The following is a 17,771-nucleotide window of genomic DNA, read 5'->3' on the forward strand; positions in this document are numbered from 1 at the left end:
AATGGTCTTGGCACCCTTGTGGAAAAATCAATTGACCATGAATGTGAGGGTTTATTTCTGCATTCTCAGTTCTATTTCATTGGTCTATATGTCTGTCGTTATGCCAGTTCCACAGTGTTTACTAGAGCTTTGTAATAGATTTTACAATCAGGAAGCATGTCTCTAGGTTTGTTCTGCCAATCTGGTTGTAGGGGCTCCTTTATATATGATGGTTTGCCCTGCTGGACAATCTTTGTTACTCATTGAAAATATGCAACATTTGTCCTATGAAATCCTGTTACTTCCTTATTCCTATTCATCATTATAATTCCTAGGACCCTGGTACTCTTCTATTCCTGAAGAAGGGGAAATTCTATAACTATCTAAGCTCTGTTCATGAATGGATTTATCAGAAACTTTAGAAAAATGCAGACTTAATGTTACTGGTTGATGGGCCATCTCTTCAGATTGAAGCAGGAAAATATCCTGTAACAAACTCACTTAACCTCAGAAAATGATCTCTTGGCAGTGGCAAAATGTGCCCAGATGGAAGAACTCACTATGCTCACCAGGGCTTTCCAGGGAGCTCCAGATAAGAGGGCTAATATACACAGGAAGAGTAAATATGCATTTTGGGTAGTCCTTAATTTTGGAATGCTTTGAAACAGAGTCCTCTTACTGTCAACAGGAAGCTTGATGAAGTTTGAACTGAATTTAAATAAAAAAAAAAGAAAGGTAGTAGACTCACTGAGGAATCAGGTTTTCAAAAAACCAGCAGATTTGGGAACTAGGAAAATTCTTTATTCTTAAATTTACAAAATGACAATTTATTTATTTATTTATTTTTAAGAGACTTTATTTATTTGAGAGAGAGAGCACAAGGTGAGGTGGGGGGGGGCAGAGGGAGAAGCAGACTCCCCACTGAGCAGGGAGCCCAAAGTTGAGCTCAATCCTGGGATCCTGGGATCATGACCTGAGCCAAAAGCAGATGCTTAAGCTACTGAGGCACCCAGGCACCCACAAAATGAAGGTTTAAATTTCAGGTGTCCTCCTCCCCAGTTTCCTTAGATACATCCAGAAATTATCCCAGTGTAATTCTTGATCTGGGCCACTTTGCTCTCACTCATTGGAAATCTACTTGGTCAGCATGTGGCATATAAACTAGGGTGTCCTCCTCTTCTTAAAATCTACTACCCGAAAGTGAAAGCCTCTTCCTTCCACTCAAAGAAAGATGACTTTGGGCAGCCCAGGTGGTTCAGTGGTTTAGCTCCTGCCTTCAGCCCGGAGCATGATCCTGGAGACCTGAGATCGAGTCCTGCATCGGGCTCCCTGCATGGAGCCTGCTTCTCCTTCTGCCTGTGTCTCTGCCTCTCTCTGTCTTTCATGAATAATAAAAATAATCTTAAAAAAAAAAAAAAGAAAGATGACTTCTTCTGAATGCATTTCTCTTTGTTTTCCTGAAGGATTTCTCTAACTATTAAACCTAAAAAAGTTTATTTGCTAGTTACAGTTGAACTGTTTTCGTAGCATCTTTTCTACTTCATTGGAAAAGCTAAGTGAAGACTGGGGAATATGGAGAATTGTTCCTTGGGAAGTGTAGCTCCCAGAGCCTAGAAGCATCTACAGTCAGAATATCTGAGCCCAGATCTGGCTTCCTGGCCATTAAGTGATGTGTCCTCAGGCAAGCCACTTAATTTCATCCATAAAATATGGATAATATGCACTCTGACTGCTTAATTGGTTGATGTGATGACCAAATGAGATAATGTATGAGAAAGTGTTCGTTAAAAAGTATAAAGAATGGTTATCTGTGAGTGGTGGGATTATAGGCCAACTTTTTTTCTTCTATGTTTTCTTCTATATGCTATGTTATTTATACTTTAAAAAATAATATTTAATTTTATTTAACTTGAATTAAATGTTATATATTTTAAAAAGAAAGGATGCTGTGTTGCACAAATAGAAATTAAAATTGATCTTCTGAAAAAAGTAAAATTAATCTTCTGATGGTGCTCTAATTTTATAGATTTTCCTAATAAAAGGCATAAATTGTTAACTTTAAGTTTCAAACTGATGACCTCAGGGTGTCTCTGGGGTATCTGACCATGTAGAAAATAGTTAGGCTATATATTTAAATATAAAGAAAAATAGAAATAGGGGGGTGCCTGTCTGGCTCACTTGGTGGAGCATGTGGCTCTTAATCTCGGGGTTGTAAGTTTGAGCCTCACATTAGGTATAGAGTTTACCTAAAATTTTTTTAATGAAAAAATAAAAGAAAAATATAAATATGACTTTTCATGGTCCTAAGAGAAAGCCAAATCTTGGAATTTTGGTTAATTTAAATAAGACAAATGCCTTTACTTAGAACTAGTAGAGTCCTACAACTACGAAGTGAGCCTCTGGTTTCTGCACCGGCTGCTACCATTCACGTGGGCCTGTCCCCTCTGGCCTCTGGAAACTCAGCATCTCCTGGCCCTGTGGTGGCTCTGGCAATTGTTCAGCCGATAGCTCCTTGGTAGTTGTTCTTTGGTGTCACATCCCATGCATGCACAGCTAGGCGTTCAGCCGACTTCAGGGTAGCCCCATGTAGATTTCGGGACCAGACTGCACGGCCCTCTCTTCTCCAATGTTCTGCCTGCTCCAGCTGCCTCTGCCTCTTCAAATGTCCATCTCAGTTTCTCTAGCGTCTCTGCCTCCCACCTTGCCTGGTTTCTGGAAAGTTCCTCCAGACAAAAAGTCAGGGCAATTGTAGGACTCTCCCTATTTGGATTGCTCTTTCTGGGACCAGTCAGTTGTTGCCCGTTGTCTAAAATCTGAAAACATCCAGTTCCTAGAGTTCGTTCAGTGTTCTAGTTGTTTAGGGCAGGAGAGCAACTCTGGTACCAGTGACCCCCATATGGCCACAGTCAGAAGTCCTCAAACAAATCCTTGAAGTTACAGCCTTCATATCCTAAAAGCAATTGCTCCTATTCTAGATTAAAAATTCAGCCAGTGTAGGGATGCTTGGGTGGCTTAGTGGTTAAGCATCTCCATTTGGCTCAGGGCATGATCCTGGAGTCCCGGGATTGCGTCCCACATTGGGCTCCCTGCATGGAGCCTACTTCTCCTCCCTCTGCCTATGTCTCTGCCTCTCTGTCTCTTGTGAATAAATAAATAAAATCTTTAAAAAAAATTCAATGAGTGCATTATTGACACATAAAGCTCTTTGTATCTCTTATAAAACCTGTGGGAGGGGCACCTGGGTGGCTCAGTGGTTGAGCATCTGCCTTTGGTTCCGGGTGTGGTCCCAGGGTCCTGAGATCGAGTCCCACACTGGGCTCCCCGCAGGCAGCCCGCTTCTCCCTCTGCCTGTGTCTCTGCCTCTCTCGGTCTCTCGTGAATAAATTTTAAAAACCTCAAAAACCTGTGGGAGTTACAGAGCAAAATCAAGGGGTAATTTATTCAACAAAGAATTGTCGAATGCTCACGATATGCCAGGTTTTCATCCGGCCTTAGGGATAACAGTAGAGGACAAGATATTAAAAGTCCCTGCTTCCTGATAAAAATCAGTAGTGGCCTACAGCGTACAATTTAAGGGATAAAGAAAAGTCCTGCTAGTCACTAAAGCGTCCTCTTACCACTCACCTGCCCTGACATCACCTTCCCTTCTTATCCACTTTAAGCCTCCCACTTTTAGGACTGATTCTACAAATCTTTTTCCACTAGCTACTAAGTGCCTTGCACGTGCTACAGACTGAGGATAATTCAAATAAGTTGAGCAAAGCAAAACTTCTACCACCAAGTACTTTAAAACTGGGAGAGGAGATGAGGCTTGTATACAAGCAATTAATAAATTCAACTCCCCAGGGTCTCTTGTTTCCCCAAGAGCATTAGTTTACAAAATAAACTGACACCTAGAGGTACAGAATCTCTGCAATTCCAAGAATAAGGGAAGCACTGAGAGGTCTTCTTCTACTTGATCATTTTGTCTAGAGTTCATCTTGGGAGTGGGGAGTGGGAGGAGGGACCACTCTCTTCACCTTCAGATACATGTATTTACCTGCCACTGGACTTCCTATTGGAAGTTCTCCCTTTACCTCAAAACTCAATATGTATCCAACTGACTTCTTTATTGTATCCTTGATAAGTTCCTTCTCTTTAATAGAATTAGGACCATTCACCTTGCTGCCCGAAACAGAACTCCAGGCTCACCCTTGACCTCTCCTCTCTCTTTTCTCAGACCTCATTGTTGATACCTGTCAATCAGACCCCTCCTCTCCACTCCTGCAAGGAAGCTTCATGATGAAGTGGTCTTGCCTGCCTTCTGCTTGGCTATATCCCCCATAAAATACCTGGTTACTAAATGAATGAATGAATGAATGAATGGATCCTCACTGCTACTCCTTTGGTCTAGGCTCTCAACTTTTCAGAAGTGCTATGATAGTCTAACTAGATTCAATGGCAGCAGGTAGGAAACACTTGAATCCATTGACTACAACTCTGCTAGAGAGATCTTTCCAAAGTACACTTGATTTTTGTTATTTAATATGTTCTATGAAGTTGCCCCAGACACTGAATTAGTGAATTCGGAGTCATTACTTCTAAGGGGAGGCACAGGATCAGGTTCCTGAGAGCTTCTGGTCACAGCATTTTCATCAACCCATTAATGCATCACCTGGCTTTAGGGAGGTTTCAGTTTATTTATTTTCAAATATTTTATTTATTTATTCATGAAAGACACAGAGAGAGAGGCAGACATAGACAGAGGGAGAAGCAGACTCCATGCAGGGAGCCTGATGTAGGACTCCATCCCAGGTCTCCGGGATCACACCCTGGGCAGAAGGCAGATGTCAAACCGCTGAGCCACCCAGGCCTCCCCCGGGGGGTTTCAGTTTAAAGATGCCTTACTTAGTATATATTGCTGGCCCATTGACACTGAACTCACAGCCACCAGCACTGCAACTCATGCCTGAGTGGAACTTACCTAACACAATTGTTTTCTCCATACAGCACATCATAGCCTTCTTGCACTTAGGAACACCAGACAGCACTTCATCACTAAGCTTGTGGGGCATTTTAAACAATGAAATCACAAACAGAAAGCGAAAGAAATGCAAAAAATGTGGCACTAAGTAGCCCACAAAAAGGACACTTGTTTACACTATGAGCTGAAACAAGAAAGCAGAGCATCACCTTAAGACCTCAGCTGAGAATGTGTGCACGGGGAGACTCAAAATTTTCACCTCTATGCATGTTCACAGATGATCATGAAAGTGCCACAAATATTGATATATAAGTCACAAATAAATTTTAGCAAGTAGGGGCAGCCCGAGTGGCTCAGTGGTTTAGCGCCGCCTTCAGCCCAGGGTGTGATCCTGGAGACCTGGGATCGAGTCCCACGTTGGGCTCCCTGCATGGAGTCTGTTTCTCCCTCTGCCTGTGTCTCTGCCTCTCTCTGTGTGTCTCTCATGAATAAATAAATAAAATCTTAAAAAAAAATTTTAGCAAGTAGGCAAATTCACAAATCCAGAATCCATGACTAATGAGTGTGGAACCTAACACTGGATCCTGTCACCTCCTTGCCTAAGCCTACAGTGACTTGCCATTGCCCCCAGAGCACTGGGCTTCACTTACTGACACTTCAGAGGACCAGGTATTTTTATTTAACTCCTGAGCCTATGTGCTGGCCTCGTGTGCTTCTTGAGGGGAGAAACCATTTGCTTATATTCTTATCACATATCACAGTGTCTGGCGCATGGTAGGGATTTAACAAATAGCACACTTAAAAAAACAAGTGAGTGAACAAATGAGCAATAGTCGATCAGGGTATCTAGGATAGATGACAGATAAGTCATTTTTAAAAGCTATTTTCAGTTTCCTATTAATAAACTTGCCTGCAGTGAGCACATAAACCTATTTAACCAGTTCATTAAACTCTGGTACTAACCTTCCCAGCAGAAGGATAAGAAAAGGACCACATCACTCTTTGCCATTCAGTTTGGTTAACTTGTAGAGCTGAATACAGCCCATTCGCTTTCACTCTGCTGCGTGGGACACTGATGACTTTGTCTAAATTCCGTCTGATGCTCCGACTCTCTTTACATGCCAATTCCCCTTTGCTCTTTGTGTGGATTCCCCGCCAATGTGCGGTGAGAGCTTTCAATCTTCCTCTGCTCTGCCCAGTGAATTTTAACCCCGTTATTTGGTATTCATTTAAATACTGAGCAATGCCAAGTGGGGAAACTCCATGATTTTTGGTTTCAGTTAAGCTGTTATCTGCAAAGAATTCCAACCAAAGGGTTCTTGGAAACGCTGGCCATTATTAAGGGAGCTTTTGAATGGCTTGTTTCAAGTTGAATCTTGTCAACTGAACGGCGTTTATTGTGTGTGACAGTCCCAGTGACCATGATAGTCATTCGCTCAACTCTCATTTATTCAGGATAAAAAGAAAGCGTGCCTACATAGCCTCAGAGGATAATTCTCAACTATACACAGCCAGTCATCAAGTCCTGTGGATTTTGGTTTTAGTTTTTTGGTTATAATTACCTTTTTTTTTAAAAAAAAGGTTATTTATTTATTTATAAATAAGAGAACCAGAGAGAGAGGCAGAGACACAGGCAGAGGGAGAAGCAGGCTCTCTGCGGAGAGCCCAATGTGGGACTCTATCTCAGGACCCCGGGATCACAACCTGAGCTGAAGGCAGATGCTCAACCACTGAGCCACCCAGGCATCCCTGGTTATTATTACTTTTTAAAATCCCATCTCTTATAGCTCCTCTCTCTCTAATCTCACAGCCAGACCCTGGGTTTGGGGCAGCTTTAACTCCTGTATGGACCAAAACATGAGTTTCTAAATTGTTCTTTCCTTGCTATAGTGCATCGGCTCCTCACCTCCCTCACTAGCCCCTCCTGACCTCTGCCTTGTCAGAAACAGATTTTGCTCTCTCCCTTTCACCACCATCATGGTGTGTGCGGTTGCCTCTGTTCCCTGGAGCTGCTCACAAGACTTTCAGGATCATGAGATTCATGGCCAAGAAACAAAAGCAGAATTGCCCTGTTCCCCAGTGGGTTCAAACGAAAACAGAATCAGGTCCAACTCCAAGAAGGGACTGGAGAAGAACCAGGCTGGGTCTATAGGGAATCCCACACAAGATGCACATGTTTGTGTCATATCAAGGTCACTAGCATCTTAAGTCAAGTTGAAAACATCACTATCTCTGGACAGTTGGCCATGTTTTCCCAGGAAAATGATTTTTCTCTTTGTTTCTATGCTTCTGTGCTAGTAGTTTGGTTCAATAATAAATACGTGAGAACTTTTGGTGGAAAAACAGCCCACAGATTTCATCACTCCTTGCTAGCAATACCTAAGCTTCCTCTCCATTGAAAAGCAAGTCCAAGAGCTTCATGGGCTTCATGGCTAATGATCCCACCTTGGCTCCATAACCTGCCTGCTCATATCATCGCCCTCACTCTTGCTCACAGGCCTACCGCCCATTTCACAGTGTTGGTCATGGTGGCCCCTGTGCTATAGAAAGCATGTCTTTTTATCTCCTTTAAGGTCTAGAGGAGTTCAATTTCCTCCCCTCTGTCCTTCTCTAGCGATAGTTCCCTTTTGTGAACTCCTGGAATTTCTAGCACTCTAGTTTTGTACTTATATTAATCAATAACCTTCTTATTGTTTTGAACTTTTTCATATATGTGTATCTGAATTGTAAGCCCTTGGAGATCCAGGCCTTATTTTAGGCCAGTGCTGTCCAATAAAAATATAATGTGAGGGGCGCCTGGGTGGCTCAGTTAAGTGGCAACTCTTGATTTCAGCTCAGATCATGATCTCAGGATTGTGAGATTGAGCCCTACATCAGGCTCCGTGCCCAGCTTAAGATTCTCTCTCCCTCTCCCTCTGCCCCTCCCTACTCTGCTCTCTCTCTCTCCAAATTAAAACAAAACATATATATATATATATATATATATATATATATATATATGTAATGTGAGCCACAAATACAAGCCCCATATGTTATTACAAATTTTCTAGTAGCCACATAATAAAATAATAGGTGGAATTAATTTTAATGAAATATTTTATTTAACCAAATATATCCGAAATATTATTTTTTAACATGCAATCAACATGAGCAATTGCTAATAAGATATCTTAAATTCCTTATTTCATACTGTCTTTGGAATCTCAGTGTGTATTTTATACCTACAGCACATCTCAATTTGGACTAGCCACGTTTCAAGTTGTCAGTAGCCCTCTAGGGCTAGTGGCTGTCATATTGGACAGCTCGGTTTGAAGCACTATTGGTCCTTGATAACTCACACAGTTGAGTGACAGTAAAATGTACACACAAAATGTGAGTCAACAGATTGCTGTCACACTGGGGCAGGGACTCTGGCACAAGTCTCTGTCCTTGACCCTGTTCTGTTTATCACTTTCACTGATGGCATGGATACTGCAGTGGTTAAGAACAGCCGCTCTGCTGGGCCCCTGGGTGGCTCAATCAGTTAAGTGTCCGACTCTTGGTTTTGGCGCAGGTCATGATCTTGGGGTCATGAGATGGAGCCCCATGTCGGGCTCTGCCCTGGGTGTGAAGTCTACTTAAGATTCTCTCTCTCCCTCTCTCTCTCCTTCTCCCCCTCCCTACCACTCATCTCTCTCTCCCTCTCTAAAAAAAAAAAAAAAAAGAAAAAGAAAAAGAACAGCCACTCTGCAACATGAATATAGTTAACAATATTATACTGTACCCTTAAACATTTGTTAAGAGGGTGGATTTTAGATGAGCACTGAGTAATGTATAGAACTGTTTAATCATTATACTGTACACACAAAACTAATATAACACTGCATGTTAATTATACTTTTTTTTTTAAAAGAGGGTGGATTTCATGCTATGTGGGTTTTTTATCACAATTAAAAAAAACAGAACACTTGCTCTGAGTCATAGAGCTTTCTTTCAAATCTTGGCTCTACCACTAAATACATGTGTGAATGGAACCAAGTTAATTTTCTTCTCTTAACTTTGGTTTCATCATCCATAAATGGGGATAATTACACTAACCTCAAAGGAACTGTTCTGAAGAGTAAATTAGATACTGCTGTAAAATGCTTACTCTAGTACACAGAATATATTAAGCCTTTAAAAATATTAGGCTTTACCACTATTATTATTGCTATAAACGGTATATTTATTTATTTGGTAGATGAGAGAATTCTGAGAAAGCTAGGTCTTTAAGTTAGATTTAAAAAAATAAAGATTCAAAAGGCTCTTCCCAGATTCAATAGGTTGAATAAAATGAGATGAAATCTAATGTACATAAATTGAAGTATTGCATTTAGGTTAAAAGAAATCCAGCTACACAAAAATAATTCAGATTAACTGTAGCTCATACAAAAAGAGTCATGTGATTATTCACTGACTAAGTATAGTTAAGAATAAAATTATGATCTTTTAAAAAAGATTTTATTGGGAAACCTGGTGGCTAAATGGTTGAGCATCTGCCTTCGGCTCAGGGTGTGATCCTGGGATTGAGTCCCACATCAGACTCTCTTCAGGGAGCCTGCTTCTCCCTCTGTTTCTCCCTCTGCCTCTCTCTCTGTGTCTCTCATGAGTAAATAAATAAAATCTTTTTAAAAAAAGACTATATTTATCTGATGGATAGAAAGAGAAAAATGAGAGAGCACAAGCAGGGGGAGTGGCAGAGGGAGAGGGAGAAACAGACTCCTTGTGGAGCAGGGAGCCCGATGTGGGGCTGGATCCCAGGATTCTAGGATCATGACCTGAGCTGAAGGTAGACGCTTAAGCAACTGAGCCACCCAAGTACCCCAAATTATGATTTTTCAAAAAAGATTTGTTTTATTTTATTTATTAGAGAGAGAGAGAAAGAGAGCAGGGGGAAGGGCAGAGGGAGAGAGAAAGAGAATCTCAAGCAGACTCCATACCCAGCACAGAGCCAGACATAGGGCTCAATCTTACAACCCTAAGATCATGACCTGAGCAGAAACCAAGAGTTGGACACTTAACTGACTGAATTATACCTTTTATTTCATTAAATATTTCACATAAAATGCAAACAGTACAAAAGGGTATAAAATAAAAGTTTACAAACTCTCCCTCTCGGAATTCCCCTTTCCCACTCCTGCTTTGGTATATGTCCTTCCAGAAATGTTTCACGCTTAAATAAACATATTTGTTTATCTTTTTTAATGGTAACACTTACGGGGACAGGCCGTTATTCTCTTTGCAACTTATTTGAAAAGGAGTTAAAATTTAAGTTGAACTGAAGTTCACTATTTTTCAGAAATGTGATGTGTCAACTCCAACTTTGATTTTAAGCTTCAAAAGAAGCAGGCTACCAGCAAAATGAAGGAAATACTCCAAAGCTATTTAGAACTTGCCCAACACATCTGGAATATTTCACTCACATATGGACACTACCTTTTAAGAAAAACACAGACAAACTGTTATGTGTCTGGCAGAGAGTGATTAAAAGGGCAAAGTAGTTCAAAACCATATCTTCACAGAAGACCAGCTGTAGGACCTAAGAATGTTATCACCAAAGAAAGGATGTCTCAGAGGAATGTGCTAACTGTTCAATGGGAGGAGAAATAGCCATTCCTAATAGCCAATAGGGAGCAGGGCATCACCAGGGTTCTAATAGTTGGAAGGCATATTTTGACAATGTAAGAACTTTCGTGGAGATAAGTGAAATATTTTTAAATTTTTTTTTTTTAATTTTTATTTATTTATGATAGTCACAGAGAGAGAGAGAGAGGCAGAGACATAGGCAGAGGGAGAAGCAGGCTCCATGCACCGGGAGCCTGATGTGGGATTCGATCCTGGGTCTCCAGGATCGCGCCCTGGGCCAAAGGCAGGCGCCAAACCACTGCGCCACCCAGGGATCCCGAGATAAGTGAAATATTGAAGGAAAGGAGCTTTTAAAATTAGAAGCCACCAGGGAGGAATATTTCTAAAAATTAGATAGTCTCAAGTTTGAATGTGTAACCAAGTGTGAACCCCTCAAACATTTCAGATTTTTTTAAAGATTTATTTATTTGTTCATGAGAGGCACAGAGAGAGAGAGAGAGAGAGAGAGAGAGAGAGAGAGAGGCAGAGACACAGGCAGAGGGAGAAGCAGGCTCCATGCAGGGAGCCCGACGTGGGACTTGATCCCAGGTCCCCAGAATCAGGCCCTGGGCTGAAGGCAGCGCTAAACCACTGAGCCACCCGGGCTGCCCAAACATTTCAGATTTTAAGGAGAGGCTGGTACCCCTTTAATGAACATAATTGCCATGTTCTTCAAAGCATTTTGTTCATTATCTCAGAGTAACTTATTTGTATCTTTGAGCCTGGCTCATTGCCTGGCACAAAGTAGGTTAAAGAAAAGGAAGGAAGGAAGGAAGGAAGGAAGGAAGGAAGGAAGGAAGGAAGGAAGGGAAATGAACAAATGATACCAACCCCAGCATCCCATCAGCTTGCGCATCTAATTTCCTAGTCTCCTTTTGCCTTGATTTTTCCCATATACTACCCTAATGCTCTACCCCACTTGTCCATCTCCTTTTCCACTAGATTAAGTTACTGCTGAAAACTTTCGATTCTTCTTCTCCTCCTCCAAGGGGCATTTTATTGTCTGGTTAAGCCTTGCTCCCTAGGTGCTTCATCTTGCACTCTAGAAAACGGAGCTGGTGGCAGATTCTTCCCAAATGCTGTCATTCATTTGCTGCATTTCTTAGGTTTGTGCACTCTATCTTTCTCTTTAACTTCAAAGGGCTAGTGAGTGAAAATGTCTCTGAATCCTGGCTGGGGTTGCTCTCCTTGTGATCACTCCCACTGAAGGTGTCAGGATTGTCAACTGTCACTGCAGACGTCTTTGCAGGCTTTTCCACCACCACAAAGGTCCCTGGATTCTGCCTCAGGCATCTCCCCAGGGAGAAGGCAGTGGCCTGTGAGGAGGCCCAGCTCCTTATGAGATAACCAAATGGGTATGTCAAATACATTCCATGAATCTCTTATTCCTCTTTCCTCAGATAGAACTCTGGGCAGTACCTTCCAGAGGTTGCACGGGTCAAATGAGAAAAATCTATGAGAAAGTGCTTTATAATGTACCAAGTGCTAGGTATTTCTGTTTCTTATCCCCTGCTTTCTGCCACCTAATTCAGGCTTCATGTCCTCTCAACTCAAAGATGCATTCGCCTCTCAACTTCTCTCCCTGCCTCTAAGCTCTGCCTCTACCTCCAACCTATCAGTACTACAAGTGTCTGAGCGATCTTTCTAAAGATTGTGTTGCTTTAAAGGGCTCAATATAATTGAAATCAAAACTTAAAATAAAAAAAAAATAATAAAGTGCTCAAAACTTCCTGTTGCCTAGGACACAGAGTCCAAACTTCACAGCATGCAATTTGAGACCCTCCCCCAGCTGGATACCCAAGCCACTGTTCAGCCTCTCTGCTCCTTGTCTTTTGAAAGCAACCCACCTTCCAACTAACTGGGACTCTTCCAGCCAGAGCCTGGTCTGGCTTCATTTACTCAAAGTCACACCTCTTCTGAACCCCACAAGGAGTCTTCCTCCTGGGCCTGCCCCAGCATTTGATTTCTGTTCCCATTACAGTGTGATTCCTCCTGATGGACTATGATCAGAACTCACAGATTGAACCACATTTATCTTTATGTTCATCATAGAACTTAACACTGTGGTTTACAAATCACAGAAGGTACTCAACGAGTTATGTCTAATGATATATTTTTAAAAAGATTTTTATACCATTAGGAGTTTAGCATTGTGCTGGGTGCTATAGCAGCAAAAAAAAAAAAAAAAAAAAAAAAAAAAAAGCCTGTTGGACTCTTGGCTGGCTCAGTCAGTAGAGCATGCGATTCTTGATCTTTGGGTTGTGAGTTTGAGCCCCACATTGGGCCTATTAGGGCTTAGTTAAAACAAAACAAAACAAAACAAAAACATATACCCTTAAAAGTAGAACTACTGTATGACCCCAAAATTGCACTACTAGGTATTTACCCAAAGAATACAAAAATGTTAACTCAAAGGGATACATGTACCCCTATGTTTATAGCAGTATTACCCAGAATAGCCAAAATATGGAAACAGCCCAAGTGTCCATCAACTGACGAAAGGATAAAGATGTGGTGTATGTGTGTGTGTGTGTGTGTGTGTGTGTGTGACGGAATATTACTCAACCATAAAAAAGAATGAAATCTTGCCATTTGCAATGATGTGGATGGAACTAGAGGGTATTATGCCAAGTGAAATAAGTCAGTCAGAGAAAGATAAATACCATGTGATTTCACTCATTCATGAAATTTAAGAAACAAAACAAATGATCATAGGAGGAAAAAAGAGAGAGGCAAACCAAGAAACAGACTCTCAACTCTAGAGGACAAATTGATGGTCACCAGAGGGAGAGTGTGAGGGGATATGTGGAATAAGTGATGGGGATGAAGGAGTATACTTGTGATGAGCACCAGGTGATGCATGAATCACTATATTGTGCATCTGTAACTAATATTACATAGTAACTAAGTGGAATTTAAATAAAAACCATAAAAAAACCCAAATACCCTTTACTCCCTCAATAAACTTCCTTAAAAACAAAAGTTGTGCCCTTATTCCTAATTAAATAAACTTAAATATTTGTAAAAGGAGATCTCATAATGGAGCAAGCCAGCCTAGCTAAGACATTAGATAGTCTCTTTTAAAATAGGACGGGGGTGGGGGGGAGGGGGGAGGGCTGCGGAGAGCAGCCGGGGTGGCTCAGCGGTTTAGCGCCGCCTTTGGCCCAGGGCGTGATCCTGGAGACCCGGGATCGAGTCCACATCGGGCTCCCTGCATGGAGCCTGCTTCTCCCTCGGCCTGTGTCCCTGCCTCTCTCTCTATCTCTGTCTGTCGCTCATGAATAAATAAATAAAAATTTAAAAAAATAGGGCGCTATTTTTGGTCTCCCAGGATCGAGTCCCGTGTCAGGCTCCCGGCATGGCGCCTGCTTCTGTCTCTCTGTATATCATGAATAAATAAAATCTTTTTTTTTAAATAAATAAAATCTTAAAAAATAAATAAATACATAAAATAAAATAGGGTGGGGAACCCATCCGGGTGAGGAATTTATATATATATCCTTATCAGAGGAACTGTAAATTTTTTGAACTTTTTAATTATTATTATTTTAAATTTAATTTTATTATTATTTTTTAAAGATTTTATTTATTTATTCATGAGAAACACAGAGAGAGAGGCAGGGACATAGGCAGAGGGAGAAGCAGGCTGCCTACAGGGAGCCTGATGTGGGGCTCGATCCCAGCACCCTAAGCCAGAGGCTGATGCTCAACCACTGAGCAACCCAGGCATCCCAAACTTTTTGAACTTTTAAGGGAGCCTGAATTCCTCAGCTTGGAGAACTCCCTTCTCAGGATGCAAGTCCTGGCAACCAGATCCTCCCCCTCCTTCATTTGGAAAGGAGCCAATTCAGTTTCACAAACTTTCGTCTCTCATTTGCATATTGGCTCAACCAATCCCATTTCAATCCCTCATTACAAGGAGGACCTAGATGGAAACTACCCGTATATTCCTTCACCTGTATAACTCTTGCCTCCCTCTTTGTTGTCCTCAGAACACGAGCCAGGTTTCTACCTGAATCTGCCTCCAAAATTGCAATTCTAATTGCTCAAATAAATGCCTGTTTGCTTTACTTTTCAGTGAATTCTTTCTTAGTCGACACATTGTTGAGGTGATAAAGCAACAACTTAAAAACCTATATAAAAGAGTCTATAATTAATACATTTGCTAAAATTTTGGCCGGATACATTGCACGATTGTTCTCAAAGTATTCTAATTTTAGGTTCTACCCCCTGTGTGAAACAGCTGCTGTGGGCAAAAAGATAAACTTCTCTATAGTTGGCAGATTTCAGGGTCATCAGTTTGGGAAAGAAAGCTCAATCGGATTTTTAAGGTGCTTTTCAGGTTCTTTCTAGTCTACCCACAACCTAAGGTATGCAGGTTTTAGAATTATGAAGAAAAGCACAAAAAAGGCTCTGGGATGTTCCAGAAAGCACATACTGAGTGGGTAGGAACTCAAAGTGGGGATGAAGAAGTGTCTGGATTAATGGAAGGACAGGATAGAGGGAAGAGATTGCCTCTTGGTGGGTGGCACCAGATACCAGTGACTTGGAGGTCTGTGTTCCAAGGCCCAGATCCCCCCGACCTTCATCTTTAAATCTAAGAAGAGGTGAGGGTTACTGAAGAGAGCACTGGATTAAAAGTCTGCATTTCCTGACCTCCAAGAACTTGTGAACAAAGAAACAAAAACAAAAAGATATGAAAAAAAGGTTGATTTAGCTGTACAGTAGACAGCTGGGCCTCATTCTGGCTCAGGGTCAGAATACTGGTGTTTCAGAATTGAACTAAAGCAAAAAACATATACAGGTTTGAACTACACAGGTTTGAACTATGCAGGTCCACTTATGCGCAGATTTTTTTTCAATAAGTACAGTAAAGTACTTTCTCTTCTCTATGATTCTCTTCATAACCTTTTCTTGTCTCTAGCTTTACTATAAGAATACAGTATAGAATACGTAAACATATAAACTTGTTAATCGACAGTTTACATGATTGGTAAGGTCTCTTAACGATAGTAGGCTAGTAGTAATTAAGTTTTGGAGGAGTCAAAAGTTATACATGGATTTTTGACTGTGGTGGGTGCCTCTAACCCCCGTGTTGTTTAAGGTTTAGCTGTATTTTAAGAAGTTATTTATTATTTCATTCCTGTTATAAGTATGACCCTTAAAAGGTACCTTATATTGGCCTTTGAATAAGCAGGTGCCGACTGACATTTTCCTTGGGTGTTAAGATATTTGGTGGGCTCTTGCACAATTGCCTTTTGGGTTTATAGAAATAAAGTCTCAGCAGCATAGAAATTCTACGGTAATTCTAGTCACACCTGGATGTTATGTGTTGATATAAGGGGACTTTCAATATGCTCACTTCACGGTGCCAGAATGCACAGTCTGTCTTTAAAACCATGGGTTGGCATCATCAGAGCTGCCCGTCAGTCCTGGCACCAGGGACCTCATGTTGCTATTTTAGCAGGCCCTAACCTTCTTTCCTTGTCATCCATAATCCCCTCAAGTATGTACTTTAAAATGTCTTCAGTACCCTGATGCTTTAACACCATCTCTTTTCTCACTGCACTCCTACATATCCATCCTCTGATGAGCTAACATCAGTGACTTCGGCTAGGCACTGCAAGACACAGTCATGTGACACAGGGAATTAAAGGAATTCATGCTAGGGTGTAAGTAAAAGGTCAAAATATTGCCCATCCCCTCTACTCCCTTAGTCCCCACACAAGCAGTCTGTCCCTCTCCCAAAGACACCCGCTGTTTAAATAGGCTAATGAATGAATACCTGAAATCCGGAAATGTGACTAGATAATTAGTGGAAGGTGAGGCACAGTGATGAGGTGGAAGATTCTGGGCAGTGGGTGGGGTGGGAGCCTTCCTGATGCCCTCAAATCACACTACCCACCCTGGGGCTTCTTCATGTCAATCTCAGGCATGTCAGTCTCAGGCAGTGCAAGGGCGGAGAACAAGAGCCAGTGTGAAACACATGGATTCTGGGGAGGTGGATTAAAGGGGAAAAGACCCCCCCTCCCCAAAATGCAGGCCTCTTTTATGTGGGGTGTCTGAAGCGCTCAGAACCCTTTATTATTATGATCCTTTTGGGTATTTAGAACAATTAAATTCCTTTGATAAATAAAATCAGTCATCAGTGGGCATTCAAGTGATCCACCCTAGGCGTGCAGCGTTGGTTTTTAATTTGCGGTGAGGCTATTGTCTGCTAATCAGTCCTTTCCTTACTTTTCCGTCTCTAATCCGGTTATAACTGTCATGTTTATTCTTCCTAGAAGGGGTACAGCCGGTGTCTCTCTCCCTTTTTTCTCTCTCTTTCTGAGGTGTGAGTCGTGAGTGTTTATTTTTGCCTCAGAACTGATGGATAGTGTCCGAGATTTAAGTTTTCTCTACTTTCGTCCCATTTCCATCTAGAATCGCTCTTGCGTTCCCAGCCAGGCTGAAAGACGAGTCTGTTTGCGTTCCCAAGTTGCAAAGTGGACCTGGAGCTCTCGGCCGCCGTCGGCGTCGGTAGGGCTGGGCACGGTCACCGGTGAGGCCAGCCTGCCCTAGCGGAGGGAATAAACGGTTTGCGCGGGTCTGGGTGTCCCCACCCTCCCGGCGGCGAGCTGACCCCGACGAGAGGCGCTCCGGATTCAGCCCTGGGACGAGGCGGGGGTCCTGTGGCCAGAGCCCGGCCTCCCCCGCCTCGGCCCCCGGGCCTCCGGGGACGGAGACCGCCGGCGGGATCGCGGATCCAGCACTGCCCGCCTCCTCTCCGCCCTTCCCCACCCCCCGCCAGCCGTCCGTCGGGCTGCGTCCGACAGGGGGGCTCCCTCGGCAGTTACAGGCAGCTTTGGCGGCTGCTGGGAAGCCCACCTCGCTGGGAGTGGGGCAGCCGGGCCAGGACTCGGTTCCGGGAGGAGGTGGACAGGTGAGGGGGGAGTCCCGGGAGGGTGGGAGTCCCGTGAGCTGCCGGAGGTGAGCCGGGAACCAGGGGGTGGGGGCGGGGCGTGCGGGGGCGGGGCCGGGGAGCGGGACCTGGGGGCGGGCTCAGGGAGGGGCGGGGGGCTGATGGGCGGGGCTGGAGGTGAGCCGGGGCGCGGGGATGGGAGCAGGGTGGGGGCGGGGGCGTGCGGGGGCGGGGCTGGGGAGCGCCGGGACCTGGGGGCGGGCTCAGGGAGGGGGACGGGGGGCT

At 42.9% G+C, this 17,771-nt stretch overlaps 1 long non-coding RNA gene across 2 annotated transcripts in view; it reads right to left on the reverse strand.

Moving 5' to 3' along the window:
* Nucleotides 1-17,771, reverse strand: part of LOC144312162 (uncharacterized) — a 28,643-nt gene that overhangs the window by 9,682 nt on the left and 1,190 nt on the right. The window contains exons 1-2 of one of the 2 annotated variants that reach the window (XR_013377595.1): nt 17,453-17,572; nt 16,371-17,142 (exon numbers count right to left, since the gene is read on the reverse strand). This is a non-coding gene — a long non-coding RNA (uncharacterized LOC144312162). Of the gene's footprint in view, nt 1-16,370; nt 17,143-17,452; nt 17,573-17,771 lie in introns of those variants that run through there. The other variant, XR_013377594.1, reaches the window with a different exon arrangement.

Source organism: Canis aureus, chromosome 4 (assembly GCF_053574225.1).
Source record: "Canis aureus isolate CA01 chromosome 4, VMU_Caureus_v.1.0, whole genome shotgun sequence".
Lineage (NCBI taxonomy): Eukaryota > Metazoa > Chordata > Mammalia > Carnivora > Canidae > Canis > Canis aureus.